The sequence below is a fragment of the Macrotis lagotis genome, chromosome 4 (genome assembly GCF_037893015.1).
Source record: "Macrotis lagotis isolate mMagLag1 chromosome 4, bilby.v1.9.chrom.fasta, whole genome shotgun sequence".
In the NCBI taxonomy this organism is placed as follows: Eukaryota; Metazoa; Chordata; class Mammalia; order Peramelemorphia; family Peramelidae; genus Macrotis; species Macrotis lagotis.
This window is the reverse complement of record NC_133661.1, coordinates 83,100,393-83,119,138: the sequence shown is the minus strand read 5'-3', so window position 1 is coordinate 83,119,138 and position 18,746 is coordinate 83,100,393. Positions and strand designations below refer to the sequence as shown.

At 35.2% G+C, this 18,746-nt stretch overlaps 1 protein-coding gene across 11 annotated transcripts in view; it reads right to left on the bottom strand.

Annotated features, from left to right (window-relative positions):
* The window catches only part of CPEB3 (cytoplasmic polyadenylation element binding protein 3), a 227,017-nt gene that overhangs the window by 82,977 nt on the left and 125,294 nt on the right, over window positions 1-18,746 (bottom strand). The window lies entirely within an intron of this gene.

The window sequence follows — 18,746 nt, the reverse complement described above, 5'->3', positions numbered from 1 at the left end:
AACCCATGAAAGACACAAAACTTTAACACATGAGAATATTCTTTTAAGGCAAATGTATTTCCTTCGGATTTCTGCAGCATTTTGGTCTCATAGTATCTACATAGTATCTACCTATTTATACAATCTTGAGTTCCTAATCAAGCTAAAAATATGATCTCCTATAGTACTGTCTACTGGGAAAAGCAAAGATCTTGCTACAGTTATAATATTGCTGCTAAACTTTTCCAAAATCTCAACCATGAAAATGAGTCAAGTATTGTAATATTTATAAGTATATGCATAAATGTACTATGTATGCATGCACGAGTACATATACACATTCATACACATATCTTTGCCAAATTTCTCCTTCATACTGTCCTTCTTCTTCTTCCTCCCACACTGAAGGATCTATAACCTTGATATATTCAATGAGAAAAGACAGTATGATAAATGTTTTCCTCTCTGGTCTATTTTACACAAATTAACCCCAGATAGTTCTTCACTGAAAAAAATACTAATGAGTAGTGCTTTAACTACAGAGAAAGGCTTCAAATCTACATTTTCTTATTTAAAAACTTTTTATCCATACACACACACACACACACACACACACACACACACACACACACACACTTCTGTTCAATCCTTGAATTATACAGAGGCAGTGAACAGGTGGTATATTAATAAATTCTACTAAATTTTTTTTAAAAAAGCATTTTTCCTAGCTCTTATTTTTCCAGGGGAGTCATAAAACCAAAAAAGATTAAAAGGATCCCAGTAAAATGTCTGACTGTGTGAGACTTGTTATTTTGAGAAAAGCTACAGGCAAGCAAGAGAAAGGACACAATTATCATTTAACAGCTGATTTTGAGCATATTTCTTCCAGTGAAAATAGGTCAAAGAAGCTCAGAAGAGTTCAAGGCAGGCAGAGGTCAGTCCAAGTCCCTCAAAGAAGTTCTCCCCCCCCCCCACCTTTCAGTGTCTGTTCAGTCCCTCATCAGGATTTGTTAAAGGGAAGAAAAGTCAATGTAGAACCACCTGGAAGATAAATTACTTAAAGCTGGCACCTAGTTATGAGAAAATTCACAAAGATTTCAAACCCTGCTTTATCCCAGTGGATAAAGGCATTCCACCAACCCATGTGGCTTACCCAAAATTAAATTACCTGAATTACAATAAAAAAAAATTTAGAGTTGAAAGGAAACTTAGAGATTATTTATAAATCTTTATGGTAGGTCCTTATAAAAGGTGCATATGAATATTTGAATAGATAAATCCCTCTACCTTTAATATTTTATCATTCTATAAAATTCTAACTCCATATTATAAAATAAAAAGTAGAAAATATACTCTTGGACATCTACTTCACCGTTTGCTATTTCTTCACCTAAGTGGGCTATCTTTTTAATGTTTTTTCAGTTTCTAATCAAATGCGTTTGATTCAGTAACTGGATAAGCAGACAATGAATTTAGAAAAAAATTACATCTATTATGAGGAGTAATGTATTAAAAATTTTTAGTAAGCACTGCAAAGCAACACTCATTGATCCAAACTTTTCTTTGCATTACATTCTTCTCTACTGAATGTGTATGAGAAGCTGCATCCAAAGAACAAGGGGCACACAAGGGCTTCAACTGGCTAAAACATTTACATTGCTCTCCCACACCAAACTCTTTCACCACTTTCAAAGCAGTCTGATCACTTCAGAGCCAGTTCCTCTCCTTCAGCTCTTCCCTCTTAGGGCAACAAGAGGCACAGGATTTATCTCTCACATTGATCATAGACTTAAAAGATCTGCAAGTACACTGGCTTTCCTTTGCTAGCAATTTGATATGTAGCTTTGTTAGTACCAGTAGCCTTCTTGCCACCCCCCCTTCCCTGCACCAATATTTGATTGAGGAATTAACATTCAGCTTGGGTTTATGTACTGGTAACTTCTGCTGTACAGCAGGCCTACCTGATTCTGATTAGTAGCTTTCTTTTTTTTTTTTTATTTTGAAAGGCAATGGGGTTAAGTGACTTGCCCAAAGTCATACAGCCACATAATTATTGTCTGAGGTCAGATTTAGGGCTGGTCCTCTATCCACTGCACTACTGAGCTGCCCCAATGAGTAGATTTCTGACTACCACTGTCACTCTTCTCTAAGTTTGATTTGATACAAAAAATTACCAGATATAGTTCTTCAATGAACTTTAAAAACAACTGGGAGGGGTGGCTAGGTGGTGCAGTGGATAAAGCACCAGCCTTGGAGTCAGGAGTCCCTAGGTTCAAATCCGGTCTCAGACACTTAATAATTGCCTAGCTGTGTGGTCTTGGGCAAGCCACTTAACCCCATTTGCCTTGCAAAAAAAAACCCCTAAAAATAAAAAATAACTGGGAGACAAACTGAAATTCCTCCAGGGTTCAGTCAGTTCAGAACACATTCTCTTGTCTTTTTTTCTGTCTTCTTTCTCATTTAGCCCCAGACAATGGCAGATCAGTTTCCTTCCCAAATAGTTCAACATAAACCATCTTAAAATCTATTCTTCCGTTTCTTTTCCATCATGTTCTGTTGATGAACAATGGCAAAGAGCCAGCTTCTCTGACCAGCCACATATTTCCAACCCTAGGTATATCACTGCCATTTGCTTCTGCTGGCCACTGATTTTCTTGTTGCACATAATTTTGGTCATTCCTTTCTACTACAACAGTTTACCCACTTATGGAGCAGCATAGGCAGGTTAGAGTAGCATGTATGTGGGATGAGGCTGAGGTTAGAAGGTCAATGAGACCAGCAGTAAGGAATTATTTATATCTAAAGGATGAATTCAAAGTCTTCAGTTTCCCAGTCTTCTAACCCTAATCTTAGGTAATGAACACATGTAAATAATCTCTCTAGCACACTTGTATTTAATTCATATATCTTCTAACTTACCTGCCACCAAGATCCACAGTGAATCTCCCACTATGGTTCAGCAGTTCTTCACTAGAACTATGAACTTCCAACTTGAAGAAAGTCATCTTTTCCCCCCAACACCTATGTCTCCTAAACTCAACTCAGCTTGCCAAAAATAGGAATTTTTTTAATCCCCCTTCAGTTGACTCTAAGACAACTTTGACTGGATAGTTTTGCCAATTAAACTATATGTGCCAAGTCAGTCAGATAAAGATGAAAATGATGTCAAATTTCCCCATTGCTAGAGGGTAGCAACCCTGATCCTTGGAAAGTTAAAGCCAAAATGGAAGTAAAGAAGTAATCTTTTTTACCTCTGAGCTACCACAAATGATTTAGAGCTATAAGAGCTATTGAAGTAACAAAATCTCAATCTTCTAGTTTTTCAATTCATGAAACAGAGGCCCATAATAGAAAAAGACACGTGTGTGTGTGTGTGTGTGTGTGTGTGTGTGTGTTTAATGAACCTTTCTCAGAACAATGCTTTTAAAGGCATAAAATAAAATGCATAGATTACAAAAGGAAACAAATTATATTGAAATACAGATATCAAAATACTTTTAAAATTCAAGTTCACAAACCCCAGGTTAAAAACCTCTGTTCTATGCAAGCCTTAGAGAAAAGCAGTCAAATTTTGTAAGATTACTTCCTTCGGCAAGTTTCTGACAGAGACATGAAAGACTTTACTGTCACAGTCCACAGGTGATGGTGATTTTTTTTAATTAGATAAAAGGCTTTAGGACCTTTATCATCATTAAGGCCAACATGCAACAGAGCAGTGATAAATTCTTCAAACACAAAAAATCTGTAATAAAATACAGATCAAGAGCATATAATTCTTTAGCTAAGGAACTGTTTCTATAAAAATGAGAAATAGGTAAAGGACCAACCAGTGTGACAACTTAAGATATCTGAGGCTCCCAGAACTAGCAAAAACTAAAATGAACTAGATGTCCTGTAAAACAGGTTTAAGTAGAGGCAATTTTAAAAGTGAATATATAGAAAACTTATTCCATTGATTGTTATAAATAGCTGTTGTGAGAGAAATGAAATCTAACCTTGAGAAGGAATAATTTTTCAAATAGCCAAAAGATAGAAGGGAGGTTGACTATTGGTTCTATCCTTAACAAGAGATTTCTTTGAAAGGAAAGTATATAATGTATAATTTTTTTTTGTCCAGAACAGTAATGTCATGAACTCCCATTAAGCAAAATTTTCTCCAGATAAATGTTCAATTTCTCTGAAATTTACAGGTCTCAGAGAGTTTTGGGGGGGCACTGATTGATTTAACATGCTATTTCCAGGATCACCCAATCAAGAAGCACTACTTGATCACAAGTCTTTTTCACTCCAAGGCTGGCTCCCTACCACACATCATTGTCTCTCATAGAGAAGTACAAACATTGACAAATACTTAAGACAATGTTACTGTATTAAAAATGTGTTTACTATGAAATTGCTGTATTTTACCTTACATGTAATATTTTTTAAAATCATCCCTACTCTTTCTGCAATGTTTGATTATAGGTTACACTCCAGGTTTAGATAATTGAAGTTTGGGGAGAAAGGATAACCTATTTAGGGCCAGTTTAATAAGTCTTTTTAAGCATTTTAGGATCATAACATCATAGCCTTAAAGCCAAAAGGAAGCTCAGAGACCAGCTAGGGCAACCCCTTTGTGAAATAACTGAGGACACTATTACCTGCCCAGGGTTAGACAGGTAGAATCAGAGGTAGAATCAGAACCTACTTCTTGTAAATAATATGAATCAGGAATTTATTGTTGCCAAAGGGGATACTCATTTTGTGTTCTGCTACATGTAGGGAAATGCTCTGTTGTATGTGAGTTTTTAAGTTCAACATATTTAAAAAATCTTTTTTAAAGAGCCCAGGTCCATTCCTTTGAGATCTGAAATTCTTTCTATTATACCATGATGCTTCTATCTTTACTCTGCACAAGTTTTTTCATTACCCTGAAGCACAAGCTCAAAACATTAATGGAAATGATGATTCCAAATGTGATATGAAGTATCTGTTTTACACCCTACTTGTCAGGAAAACACTTTATATCAGCTGGAACAAATGAGTACTGCCAAGATCTGCTTTCTCTTCCTGTTATATAATCGTCCTTGTTTATGAACTTTTTTCTTTCTTCACAATGTCAGAACTTAGTCCTGATATCTACACCACTGGAAATTTCTCTTTTGAGTGTGCTCATGGCTCTACCCATATGAACCTGGACAGCTCTCTCCACCCATAACTTTGATGATGCTCCTTGCTTTCTGAATACTTAACACATCAATTCAAGATTCTCACATTCTTTATATATAGTGCACTAAGGTAACCCAGACTATCACCATTTGTTTCTTTTTTCAGCTAAATTCAGCAGTTTCCATTTATCTATTCTGTTCCAAACCTACATTTCCTCATTCTCAAGCATGAGCACTTCAAAGTACCTTTTCCATCAAGTCTTTTCAGGTACGTTAGACAAGATGAGGTTCAATTCTAATTCTCTACTTGATTTCTGTCCCTAAATTGTACTTGATTTCTTATGCAGTATTTATGTTCTGGTTAAAGATTGAATTCCAATCAATTTGACTCTGTAAAACACCAATAAATAAATAGTAAAGCTGTATTTTAGTCGTTTCACTATTGGTTTCCCTATTGAATCAAGTGTTGATTTAAGTTGGAGTTTTTGCTCTGAAGAGAGCCCTCACAATTATCAAAATGGAGCTTGGTTACCAAAAGTCTCTCTTTTTTTTTTCTTTAGGTTTTTGCTAGGCAATGGGGTTAAGTGGCTTGCCCAAGGCCACACAGCTAGGTAATTATTAAGTGTCTGAGATCGGAATTGAACCCAGGTACTCCTGACTCCAGGGCCGGTGCTTTATATACTGTGCCACCTAGCCACCCCTCCAAAAGTCTCTTGAATGAAATCTAGGATTTAGGGAATTTGCAAAGAAACTTTTATTTGCTCTAATATGAATATTCAAAGCAAAAGCCTTTAAGTATTTAGTATTGGGAATAAAAGGTTAAACAGAAGCACAGAACACATATTTGTGGAGTGTTCTTCCTTGGCTGCAGAGCCTGGCATTATCAATTTAACAACATGATAACTTTTGATTGTTTTCAAATTTGTTCCAAGTCTTTATGCTGTTTGTGTTTTCCCTTTCCTATTTTCAACAACCATAATCTATCATAGGCTTATAAAGGAATTATAGCAATCCAAATAACTCTGGAAAAATGCTTAACAGCATAGTGCTCTTAATGTCTTGGGACAATACGGCAAGACAAATATCAAACACCTGGAAGCTTCTGGTTAATTCCAATATCATAATAATCAACATAAATATATAGATCCTCTAAATTTTATAACAAAGGTTTTAACCAAGTCAAATAATCTGTGAATTTGGATGGGGCAAAGAATTACATCTTTATTTTCACTAACCTCTAGTTGAAATCCTGAATCTCTCATTATGAAAGTAGGCAACAGGGGTAGCTAGGTGGCATAGTGGATAAAGCACCGGCCTTGGAGTCAGGAGTACCTGGGTTCAAATCCAGTCTCAGACATTTAATAATTACCTATCTGTGTGGCCTTGGGCAAGCCCTTAACCCCATTGCCTTGCAAAATCCTAAAAAAATAAATAAAAAAAAAAAGGTGGGCAACAAACATTTTGAGAAGGGAGTCAGAGAAGCACTTCACCAGACTGCCAAAGGGATACATAACACAAAATAAGGTTAAGATCCCTTGTCCTAGGTATATATAATACAATCCACCAAGCATTTATTAAGAGTCTTTATGTGTGAGGCACTGTGATGGACACAATCTTACCCTTTGGGAACAAACAATGCAGGTAGAGGACTTATGTATAAAACAATATTAACCCAAAGGGTTCAATGAATGGCATAGACTATAAATGCTATATCAATACAGTGGAAGGAAATGATTAGTCCAGTCTGGAGAAAAGGGAGGTTTCATGGAAGATAGAGGACTTATCAGACCACTGAAGGAAAAGCAGAAAGTGGGGAAGAGGTCATTCTAGATAGGGAGAGAGAAGATCATGAGCACAGTTCAGGAGGTTGAAAAGCCTATGGCATATTCAGAGAACCCTAAAGAATTGGCCAGGACTTGGATGTAGGAACCTGAATCTATTTTGAATGGCGTGGTGGATGGCAGTGGAGCAAAAGGAAGGGATGCATGTAAGAGACACTATGCAAGAAAATTCAAAAGGACTTGGTCACTGACTGGATATCACAGTGGCAGAACGGACCTTCAGAGAAAGCTAAATCTATTCATGCTTCATCTTGGTCATTGTCAGTCACTTTTGCCTTTTTTGAATGTGAATTCTCCCCCTGACATTGATTGTCTCCTTGGAACAATAAAAAACCAGTGTCCTACACAATGATTACCACTAAAATTCAAAACTGAAAATTAGAATACCCTCTTGTGTTACATAATGCTATGTCTACAGGCATTATGTGTTATACTCTCTTTAGCATTAAAGAAACGAGGCATGGTTATTTAACTAACTTCAGGCACTGGCAATACTACAAATTCACCATAAATAACAATCTGTTCTTTTCTGCACTGAACCACCAACTCTGAAGCAGCCTAAGAGTGAGGGGGGAAAAATGCTGGAAAAGGAAGTAAGGACCTGGATTCCTGCAAACCCAACTTGCCATGTGACCTTTAGTGAGTTTCCATTTCTGGATCTGACAAGATTGGAATTGAGAATGCTCTAACACTCATATCCCAGAACTGTCTGAACTCTACATGAAAAAAGAGGTGAGAAGGCACCTTCCTAAAGTCAAAGGTTCTAGATAGAGGATCAGAACAACTTAAGACTTGAAAGGACCTCCAAATGGCACCTAATTCAACCCTTCCTGAAACCATGAGTGCCCTCTATATTATTTTGATAATTTAGCCTCTACTTGAAGATTTTTCAGAAGTGGGAAATCATCTTGCAAGGAACTTTGTGTCACTTCTAGACAGGTTGATTTGTTCAGAAATTTTTCCTTTCACAGAGTCAAAAATCTTAATACTTAAAACCTTTCACTCATTGATGTTAGTTCTGTTTTCTAAGAATAATCAGAGGCTTAATCTCATACATATATGAGGATAAATAAGAACCTGGAAATACAAAGAAGTTCCTCTCTTCACAGGCATATATAAAACAATTATTTTAGCTTAGACATCCAATTATCAAGCATTAATAAAAAGAAATAAAAGCATTAAAATTTTTTCTCTCCAAAACAAATAATGCTATTAAATTTTTTTCTTTAAAACTCTATTAAAAGATAAAAACTAACAAACTGCCTTCTGTGGGGGGGTGGGGGGAAGCAAGATTGGGGGGAAATTGTAAAATTCAAAATAAATAAATAAAATATTTCCAAAAAAAAAATCTATTAGAAGTCCACTAAATTTTAAGAGATTGTAGTTGGATTTTCATTTTATCGTACACATTCATAAAAAAGCCCCAAACCAAAAGTTTCTTTAGTTTAAAATGCCCAATTTTGCCACATTTTTGTTAGGATTAAAAGAATATCAACAAAAAATAAAAGCACTGAGTCAATAACTGAACTATTCTTCTAAAATAAGTAAACTGGAACATACTCGGAGCACAATAAATATTGATTCACTCTCCCTCCCAGCCCAGTCCCCCCACCCCTCACACACAGGTATATCCACATCGACTTAAAATTTGGCAAGCAAAAGATTACATTTTTTTAATTACCTCGTCTCCGCCCATAGCTCCTGGCTGCATGTAAACATAGAAGAAAACCATGGGTATTTTTGTCAAAATTTTGGTTTTAAAAGAAAAAAAATTTCAAAACTTTTCTAAATCTCAAAATTAAAAATGTTTTCAGCTATTGCTGTTAGACAGTAGGATTTATCTATACAAGAGTCTTCATTTAAAAAAAAAAAGCGAAACCATAACCTTAACATTGGAATTCAAATGATCTGGGCAACTGTTAAGAAAAAAAATACATGGAATATTTATCACTTGATCTAAAACTTAATAGTGTCTAACAGAGTTTTAGATCATAAAAATTATCTTTACTCACATATATTTTCTAATATTCTGTGCTCCAGAGTAGAAAATTTTTTTAAAAAATTTTAGTTAATTTTTATAAAGCTATAAATTTATGTTTATTAAATCTGCAATTCCATAAAATACACTTAAAATATGAGACACTCTATAGTTATATATTTTCAAAATGTATGCCTATTCTTACACTTTCTAAAACAATTTTTAATCCCTTAAGCCAAATTCTTCATCACAGTGTTGTCTCTAAGTCATTGCTCATTCCATTTCCCCACTTCTCTGACCATCTGAATACTATACCATCTCTTAGCTTCTAGTCCTTCTTGCTTTCCACAGCATGATATAAATAGTTCTATAGAATCTCAGAAATGGAAGAGAACTTCAAAAAATCAACTCCATCCAGCTGAGAAAACACTCTCCAATATTCTCTAACTCAGCATTTAAAAGAAGACTCTTAAGAACAGGAGAGAGCTCCCTATCTGCTGAAGTCAGCTAATTTCACTTTGGGCCAGCTCCAAATTTTAGGGCATTTTCTCTTATGTGGAACCAAAATCTTCCTGAGCCTTGCACCTGACTGTTTATATTTCTGACTCCTGGAAAACTCTTTTCCAGTCTTTAAAAACTAGAACTTAGAACTCTTTCTTTACAGAAGCATTATAAATGCTGTTTAAATCCTCAGATGTTTTATGAAAAATTATTAACCATTAACATAGCCTTTGACTAGTGGATAAAGTTCTATATTTTGAGTCAGAAAGACTTGTTTTTGAATCCTGCCTCAGACATTTGCTATGTGACTGGGCATTTCATGTCACTTAATTTTATTCATCAAAAAAAACTAGGGACTATACAATTTGAACATTTGGAAAAAAAAACGTAGGGACTGTCATAGCCTCTATATCACAGGATGGTTATCAATTCAAATAAGATATAAAATCCAAGCACTTTTCAAACCTTAAAGTATAACAAGTCATGTTAGCTATTATTTATCTATTCATCTTTTTTCTCCATCCATCCATCCATCCATTCATTTATTTACTTACTTGCTTCTTTATTGATTGCTTTGTTGATTGACTGATTGCTAATAATTGCCTGAATTCTAAGCCTGGGGCAAAGGTTGGGAGACAACAGAAATAGATAGCTCAGAATAAAAGGAAAATTACATATTTCTTTTTTCCCCTTTCTGGAGTGGATGGAACAAGATGGGCTTTGGGTCCCAAGCACAATTTCAAAACGCATTCAAGATTGTCATTGGTGATCTCCAGTTTCCCTTTCTGTGCCTTTTCCCATCTTCTAGTACTTTTAGTGGTCATTTTTCTCCCCTGGATCCTAGTAGCTTCATGCTGCCCTGAACTACCTAGAGCATCCCTAAACTTTGAGCAATAGGATAAATCTCTCCTCCTCCTTGTCCCCACAAATGTGCTCTATAAACAAACAAATAAAATAAATAATTGGTCCATTTGGGGGTGGTATTACAAAAAAAATTCAGAAAGCATGAAATCAGTGTTTTGGGGTGGGGCAAATAATAATATTACCACCTGGTAGTTTGCAACTGATACAGCCATAGCTACTTATATTTTTAAAGTTTCCCCTTCTACCTCTGCACTCATAAAAGTCTCAAAGATCTGTATTGTTAGTCTGTTTTCCCCACTAACGGTTCTCATGTCCCAGTCATCTGGGCACTTAAGTACCTTTTTCATTAGGTTATTCTTATTTCACCGATGTAATCATAAAGTCCTTGAGAGCAAAAGACCCTGTCTTAAATTCCACTAGTAACTCTTACCCTCCTGACTCTCCAACAAAACCTAGCAGAGAGGATTGAGTCTCTGATGATAGGCAGTTAAAGCAATATAATCTACTGAGATTCATGAATGTATCAAAGGAGACAGTATACCATAGTTCTTCCAAGCCTCACCTTTGCATCTGGCATTATAAACAATTAATCTGATTTCTAAGAATGTAATTCCACGTAGTCAGTGGATACAGTGGAAGTTGACAAAGAAAATTCCTAATGAGAGAAGTTCGAAACTAATTAGTTTCATTAGAATTATATACTCTTTCTTTAGCAATGAAAAGTGAACTGAAAACAGAACAAAGTCCAGAAACATAACAGATCCCCCACATGATAACAGATATTTATGACATGTGATTTGATTGGGTAATATAAGATGATTAAAATTTTTAACAAAATTCAAAATATTTCAATGCAGATTAAAAATTATCACTGATAAATATATTAAGACTATCATGGTCCCATAAATCTACCAAACAATTTAGAACTCAGAGAATATTGTAAATATTTTTAAAGATGAATAAGGTATTTCCAAGAATGTAAAGAGTTAGAAAGGATGACACTTAGGCCAACTAGTCCAAAATATACCTTTAAAAATTCCTTTCTAAAACATAGTGACAAGTGGTCATCCAGCCTTTAATGAAGACTTTCTATGAAGGAGAACTTGTCTCCTCCAAAGGAGGGGTTTTTAACCTGGGGTCCTTTATTTAAGGACTCTGTGAACTTGGATTGGAAAAAAATGACATCTTTATTTGCACTAACCTCTAATACTAATGTGGCATTTTTTTCAGTTTATTTAAAAACATTTTTCTGTGAAGGCGTTTATAGGTTTCACCAGACATTTTTGCTCACTTACTATCTCCCCCATTTGACTGTGAGCTCTAAGGACATGGGCTATCTTTGCCTTTCTTTGTATCTCCAAAGATTATTAGTTCAGGGTCTGGGACACAGTGGACATTTAGAAATTTTTTTAATTAAAGAATGTTTAATAATCATTGCCAAAGAAGCTCATGGCACATACACAAAAAGCTGAACAATGCCTAAAAGGATTGTATTCTAGATGACTAGAAAGTCTTTCCTCAACATGGAGCCCAAATTCCTGACTCTTTTCTGGGCCAAATGGATTAAGCCTCTAGACTCTATCTACAATCCTTGGTTCAGACCTCTAATGCTTCTCCACTCTTCTGATTATTCAAATACTAAACCACATGACAACCTTTCAGATACTTAAAGACACCAATCATTTCCCCACATAAATTTTATTTCCTCTGAGCCAAACATTTCCAACAAGACAGAGTAGAGAAAAAGCATGACATAGTATAGAATAAGGATGGTGAACCTGGAGTCAGGATGTTCTGTTTTCAAATGATATTTCTCATATTTATTATCAATTTGAAAAATGTTAACTTTAAATCTTAATTTTCTTACCTGTAAAATCATTTTCATAGCTATAGAACCTTTCTCAAGACTTTGACAAAGAATGAATTAATATATGTAAAATGCTTTAAACTATGTGCCTTCCATGACTTCCGTAAAACTGGCATATTGCTTGCTTTCTCAACAGGTTGCAGGAAGTGAGAGAATTTAGAATTCAAACTTTTAAAATGAACATTAAAAAATAAATGAACCTTTAAAAATAAAATAAACATTTTATCAACTACTAGTACAACTTTATATAATCATAAGGATAATTGAAATCTCTCCAGACAGTCATCCAAATAGTCAGCCAAAAGTTCTAGTGACAGTCCAAGATTTGTGCTAGCAATGTACCAATCTTATTATCACCATATCCTAAATCAGCAAATTAGGTAATGAGCCACTATCTTAGTAACAGCATGTTCTTAAATGAAAAACTATTTCATATTTGTATTACATATAGCTTAACTTAATAATACAAACCATCTCAACTAGGAAATATTCAGGTACCTTCCTGAGCAGAGAGAAATCACTAGTTTAAAATAAAATCTTGTCTTTAAAATCTTACAAAGTATAATGGTGGGGGACAGCTAGGTGGCACAGTGGATAGAGCACAGGCTCTGGAGTCAGGAGGACTTGAGATCAAATTCAGCCTCAGATGCTTAATAATTACTGTGTGATCTTGGGCAAGTCACTTAACCCCACTGCCTTGCAAAAACAAAACAAAAAAAAGTATAATGGTGTATCTTTGAGAACTATCACCCTGTCAAGAGACCTAATTAAGCCAGATCATCTCCAGGGCACTTAAGAACTAATATAAACAGATAAAAAGAGTATATCATTCAAGATTCTATAATAAATACTCTTCTTCACTGATGACAATAGAATCTCCACATTTGGACATTGCCTTACCGGTCTCCACTGTGCTACATGACAAGTGCGGTTGGCACTAAAGAAAACTACAAGGGGAAACAAACAGCTGGTTTAACCCAAGTGTATACAGAAAAAGGCCCATTCTGGAAGCAATAGTTTTGAAGGTACTAAGTAATTATTATTAAGCTATTTAAAAGAAGAATGGAGACAAAAGTTATAGGGGGTGGGAGGAATCGTGGACCTTATCAGTAAAATAACTGAGAAATCACAAATGACTCTGACTCATATGTGTAGTCTCCCATTTCTATAAAACTTTTATGAGAATAAATTACATCCAAATCAAAGGCATCCTCCTTGACCCAATGAGAGTGGAACAACAAAGTTTTCAAAAACAATATTTTACAGCAGATTAGATGTTTTACAGTCATAAAATTGACTGAAAGGTGCTACAAATCTTAGTGTGCTCAGTTTGCTGATTATGAAGATGCAATTCATTTGGTAGTACAAAATAACAAAATAACACAATACTTGTAACAAAGTACCTTCCATAGTTTTGTTAAAAGTCATGCAATGGGGCAGCCAGGTGGTGCAGTGGATAGAGCACCGGCCCTGGAGTCAGGAGGACCTGAGTTCAAATCCAGACTCAGACACTTAATAATTACCTAGCTGTGTGGCCTTGGGCAAGCCACTTAACCCCATTGCCTTGCAAAAAAACCTAAAAAAAAAAGTCATGCAATGATTTCACATGTATAATGGGTATCGTAGTGTTTGTCTTTTCAATGTATGGATGAGGGACTGGAGAAAAAGAGAATTTGGGACTCAAAAATTTTTTAAATGAATGTTTAAACTGCTTAAATAAAAATCATACAATATTTCTTGAAAGACGCAAAATGAGTAACTGAAAAGTGAACAGAGACACATATTATTCTTATCAAAGATATCTGTCGTAGTCATGGAGGATTGTTCAGCTGAGTGTCCAAAAGGAAATGATAAGCCCTACAGATGGTGACTATCCCCCAGGTGCTCCAATTTACAAGCAAAAATGTGCTGCCTATTTCAAGCCCAAGAAAAATGCAGACCCCTCCTATATGAGATTTATAAATACTCAAGAGGTCAGACCAACTCACCACAAGGTAAAAGGCAAATGGATGAGGAAAGGGTGTATTATCTACAGCAAATGATACAGAGTTATCAATGGCTCTATGGAAGGGAAAGAGAAGGGACATAGTAGCAGCCTCCAAATTTGACTGGTGGATCATATAGTTCAATTACAGAGAACCAAAGATGCTATCCAATCAAAATATGCTTTCCATCAGACTAGTACATTCAGAAAACAGAAAATATTTCTTTGCTTCTGAGGAAGCCCCTTAGAAGCGTGCTAATGTTTCTTTGTCTACTTCAGTTTAGAAAATACAATATCCCATCTGTCTCAGGGTACTACATACAACATAACCTGGTATTCTAGCCAAGGTTAATCAATCCCAGATGAAAGCTAGCACTTGTTTTATCTAGGATTGGAAGTGAATAAATCCCTGTATGGGAAACAAGTATCCTTTGTCCATAACAAATAATATATTTACTGCTAGACCAATAATTATATCTTAAGAAGAAAGGCACTTTTCTTCTTGAAATACCAGCAGACTCAAACTATGATGTATACTTGAACAACTCAGGACTAGTTCATAATATGCCTAAACGTAAGCACACACACATATATGTATATATAGATGCACATGAGTCTAGTATACATATATATATTATACACATACACACACACACACACAAACACACACAGGATAGATGAAGTATAAATGATTCCAAAATTTATCAGAAAGAGTAGGGGTGTGCCAAATTAAATTAGGAAAACCATATTATTCCTTCTACTTGATTATCATTAATATTTCAAAATAACCAATCCCATCTCCTTTCACATTTCTAGATCCATAAAAAGTGACTCATCTGAGAGGTTTTTCTGGATTTCCTTCACTCTCCTGGATTTCCTCTTCTGAATTTACTTTAGTTTACTGATGCCTCCCAACATTAAAGAATGGCACCCATGACCAAACATACCAGATGTGGTCAAAGTCAGACAGAGGGCAATAAGACTTCTTCCTTCTATGATCTGATTCTTGTGCTTTTGTTAATGGAACATAAATTTGTATCAACTTATATTTTTTTAAAATGTTCCAAGTACTGTACTAAGTTTTAGGGGTGAAAGTCAAAAGATAGTCTCTTTTTTCAAGAAGCTCAAAGTCTAGTGGGGGTGGGGGAAAAGGAATTGATATGCAAACAACTACATACAACCAAGATTTATTCATATGTCTATACTATTCATACACACAAACACACATACATACCTATGTAAGAGTATGGTATGTGTGTGTGTGTGTGTGTGTGTGTGTGTGTGTGTGTGTGTGTGATAATTTTGAAGTAGTCTCAGAGAGAAGGCACTTAAGGAGTTAAGTTTTCTTGCAGGGACTTGAGTTGGGACTTAAAAGAAGCCAAAAAAAAGCTGGGAGGGGGAGAAAAGGAGAGAAAGGGGCATGAGGAAACTAGCTAGTGAAAAAACTTGGGGAGTGGAGAGATGGAGTTTCTGGTGGGAGCAACAACTTTCTTCCCATAATTCCATGTCCATAATGACAAACTGGCCATCAATTAAAGACTATTTATTTTTAGTGTGATTACTATAATGCCAGACCTCTTTCATTCTATATTTGCATACCTGAGTTTTTAACCTAGACTCAAGACTTCACATTTGCCCTTAAGTTTTGTTCATTGGTTTTAGCCTAGTTTTTCAAGTCTGCAAGGAAAGCACTCTATATAAAAATGAACAGTCTTATGCAAATATGAGGTCTCTGATGGTACAGAAGCTATCATTTTTTTGCCATTTCTTGGAATACAGTACCATCCAAGAACAAACCTATGAATTATCCTTCTCTGCTGCCTTATCATGTCTTTGTTAAGTCAACAAGTAGTTATTGAACACCTACAATGTGCTAAGCATGATAGTTCCTTCAAGTGATAAAGTGACTGAAATCCTTCGGGTTGGGCCAGTAGAATTGGGACTAAGAAAAATCCTACACCAAGACAGCTTGAAAAGCTGCCAAAATGTACCCACTAAATAGACTGTATCTGTCACACAGTCTAAGTGCTACGAAGTTTACCTCTATCAGTCTGATCATACCATATAAACTATTGCTGAGTTTGTTTTTTTTAAATAATGAAATGAAATGTAATTCTGTTTCTTTAAAAATGCTCATTTTAAAGGCTTAAAAATATTTTTAGGAGATGTTGTTTGGACAATTGCCTTACTTAAGAGCTGCCAAGTTTGCTGAGTCACAAAGAGAAATGTCAAAGTGAAGTTACAAAATGGAACTTTCCCTTGTTGGTTTGCGATGAGAGACTCTGCTCATCAGACAACGGGTCTCCAGGAATTAACTACTTTTCCATGTGATTTTTTTAAAACTACCTACAAAATCAAAGAAAAACTTGTCTCTTTCAATTTTGCTGACTTTTTACATGAATCAAATTATAAGAGTTTACATTTTTAAACTATTCATCTAGGAACAAGATGAAAGGGGTGGCCGAGAAATGGGGCTCCCTCCCACTTCATAAAAACAGTAACAAAAATATTTGAAAAAATCTAAAAGAATGAAGACCAGCAATTACCTCTCTCCCTAAAAGAAAAAGTTTCATTTGAAATTATTTGCTTGTAATGGTTGCCTCTTAGAGGATTCAGACAGTTCAATTGTTTTAGGAAATAAAATTTTAACTTTAGGGGGGAAAACACAACCATATTAGAACATAGTTCAGAATACAGGGCCAATTTCTGCCTTTGACTTGTACTTCTGTGAATGTGGGCAAGTCATTTACTTTTCCTGGGATTCATTTACCTTAACTGTAAAATGAAGGGGTTAAACTCAATGTCAATAGTCACTGACATGCTCAATTTCTACAAGACAATTTCAAATTTAGCTACTCTATATATACTTCTTCCCTGTGAACTTAAATATCTCTCTTCTGAATTAGAAATGATTATTATTTATTATGACAAACACCCAAGGAAAATTCCTACTGGAGTCAAGAAAATTTGGTTTCAAGGGCTTACCTCTGACACCTGCCTGGGGCATGATCCTGGGCAAGTCATTTAATGTCTTATTATTTCTGGGCGATTCTAAGACTATAAACTTCAGGACAGGTACTAATTTTCAGTAATAGAGGACAAAGGAAATCATAGATTTGCTCTAAAAAATAAACAATTCCCTAATAATAATAGTTTTGCTCTTACCCCACACCAATGTCATGAAAGTGTGAGCTCTGGCAAGCTGACAAGCTGGAGAGGCTTTAAGCATTCACCCAAGGACAATTTGCACTCCTAGAATCTAGGATAGTACTTAACACATGGTATGTTTAACACACGGTACACTTAAAATATAGAAATTCTTCTTGAATTGAACTGAATCTCTGAGGGAGTAAAGTATGATCTGTACTAATAGAGGAAGCATTCACACCACTGAAATAACATATTTTTAAGTATTAATAATAGCAATGATCTAGGAATTTAATTCCTTGAAAGGAATTTATCACAATCTCAAGGTTAGAAGGACATTTGTCATAACCTATTTCTCCTATATTCAATTCCATAAAAACCCTTGACAGTGCCCCTCCATTGATAACCAAGGTCAAGTCCTTTACTTGACTCCTTGATCCTAAAATCCCTCCTGTCTCTTACAGTAACTTGCCCTTTCAATTTCCAAACGTATCACATAATTGGCTACTTCTTTCTGTCAGTTATCTTTGAGGGTAGTAACTATCTCCACTCTTTTTCTCACCTAGCCTAGCACTGTGACTTATACACAATAAATTATCCATAAGTATTTACTGGATTAGAGGGCATCTTAAAGATCACTTAGCACAAAATTTATCAAAGTAGGAATCTTTTTAACAGTATACAACAGCCAATGGAATTTTTAATAATTTTCATTGTAAGCAAAGGATTTGTTGGCATTCAGAAACTGATAAAATACAGTTTAAAAATGTTTATTAGCTCACATATGAGGAAAAGGAATTCTGGTTAAATTTTTTTCAACTCGGGCTTTAAAGCAGGAAACCTTAGTTCCAAATTTTTGGAATGTGTATTAATTACACTAGGAATAATTTAACTCTTTTTTGATGATTTACAACATTTCAATTTCTCAGAACAATAATGTAGAGCAGATAATGTGTTACAGTGTTATAAATGGAGAAAGAGGCTAATTTTAATGACTACAGTCTTTTGGAAGTTTTCCCAAATGGATGTCTGAAAACTTCTTGTCATGTCACCATGGCCTGTACATAATGAGGGGAAAAATATAGTTGATTAAGAGTTCTAATTCACTGAAGCTTTACTGTAAAGCAAATGAAAAATCTCTGAGACAACAAAAATATATAGTCTCAGTGGCAAACTACAAAAGATGGGAAGATAACTGTGAACACTTAATTTTTAAATAAACCCAAATGAGGGATGCTGCCATATTTTTTTTTAAAAGTTCAGACTATTTCCTCATGGGCTGGTCAAGATATTGTTCATAGAGACAGGACTTGGAATGTAATTTTTCACCTTAAAAATTTTAATGCCTCAACTTTAAATAACTTCAGAAACCTCATCACCAACCAGAAAATTATTAGTCTCTTCACCCTCAAAGGTCAATCCTCCTGCCAGCTGGTCA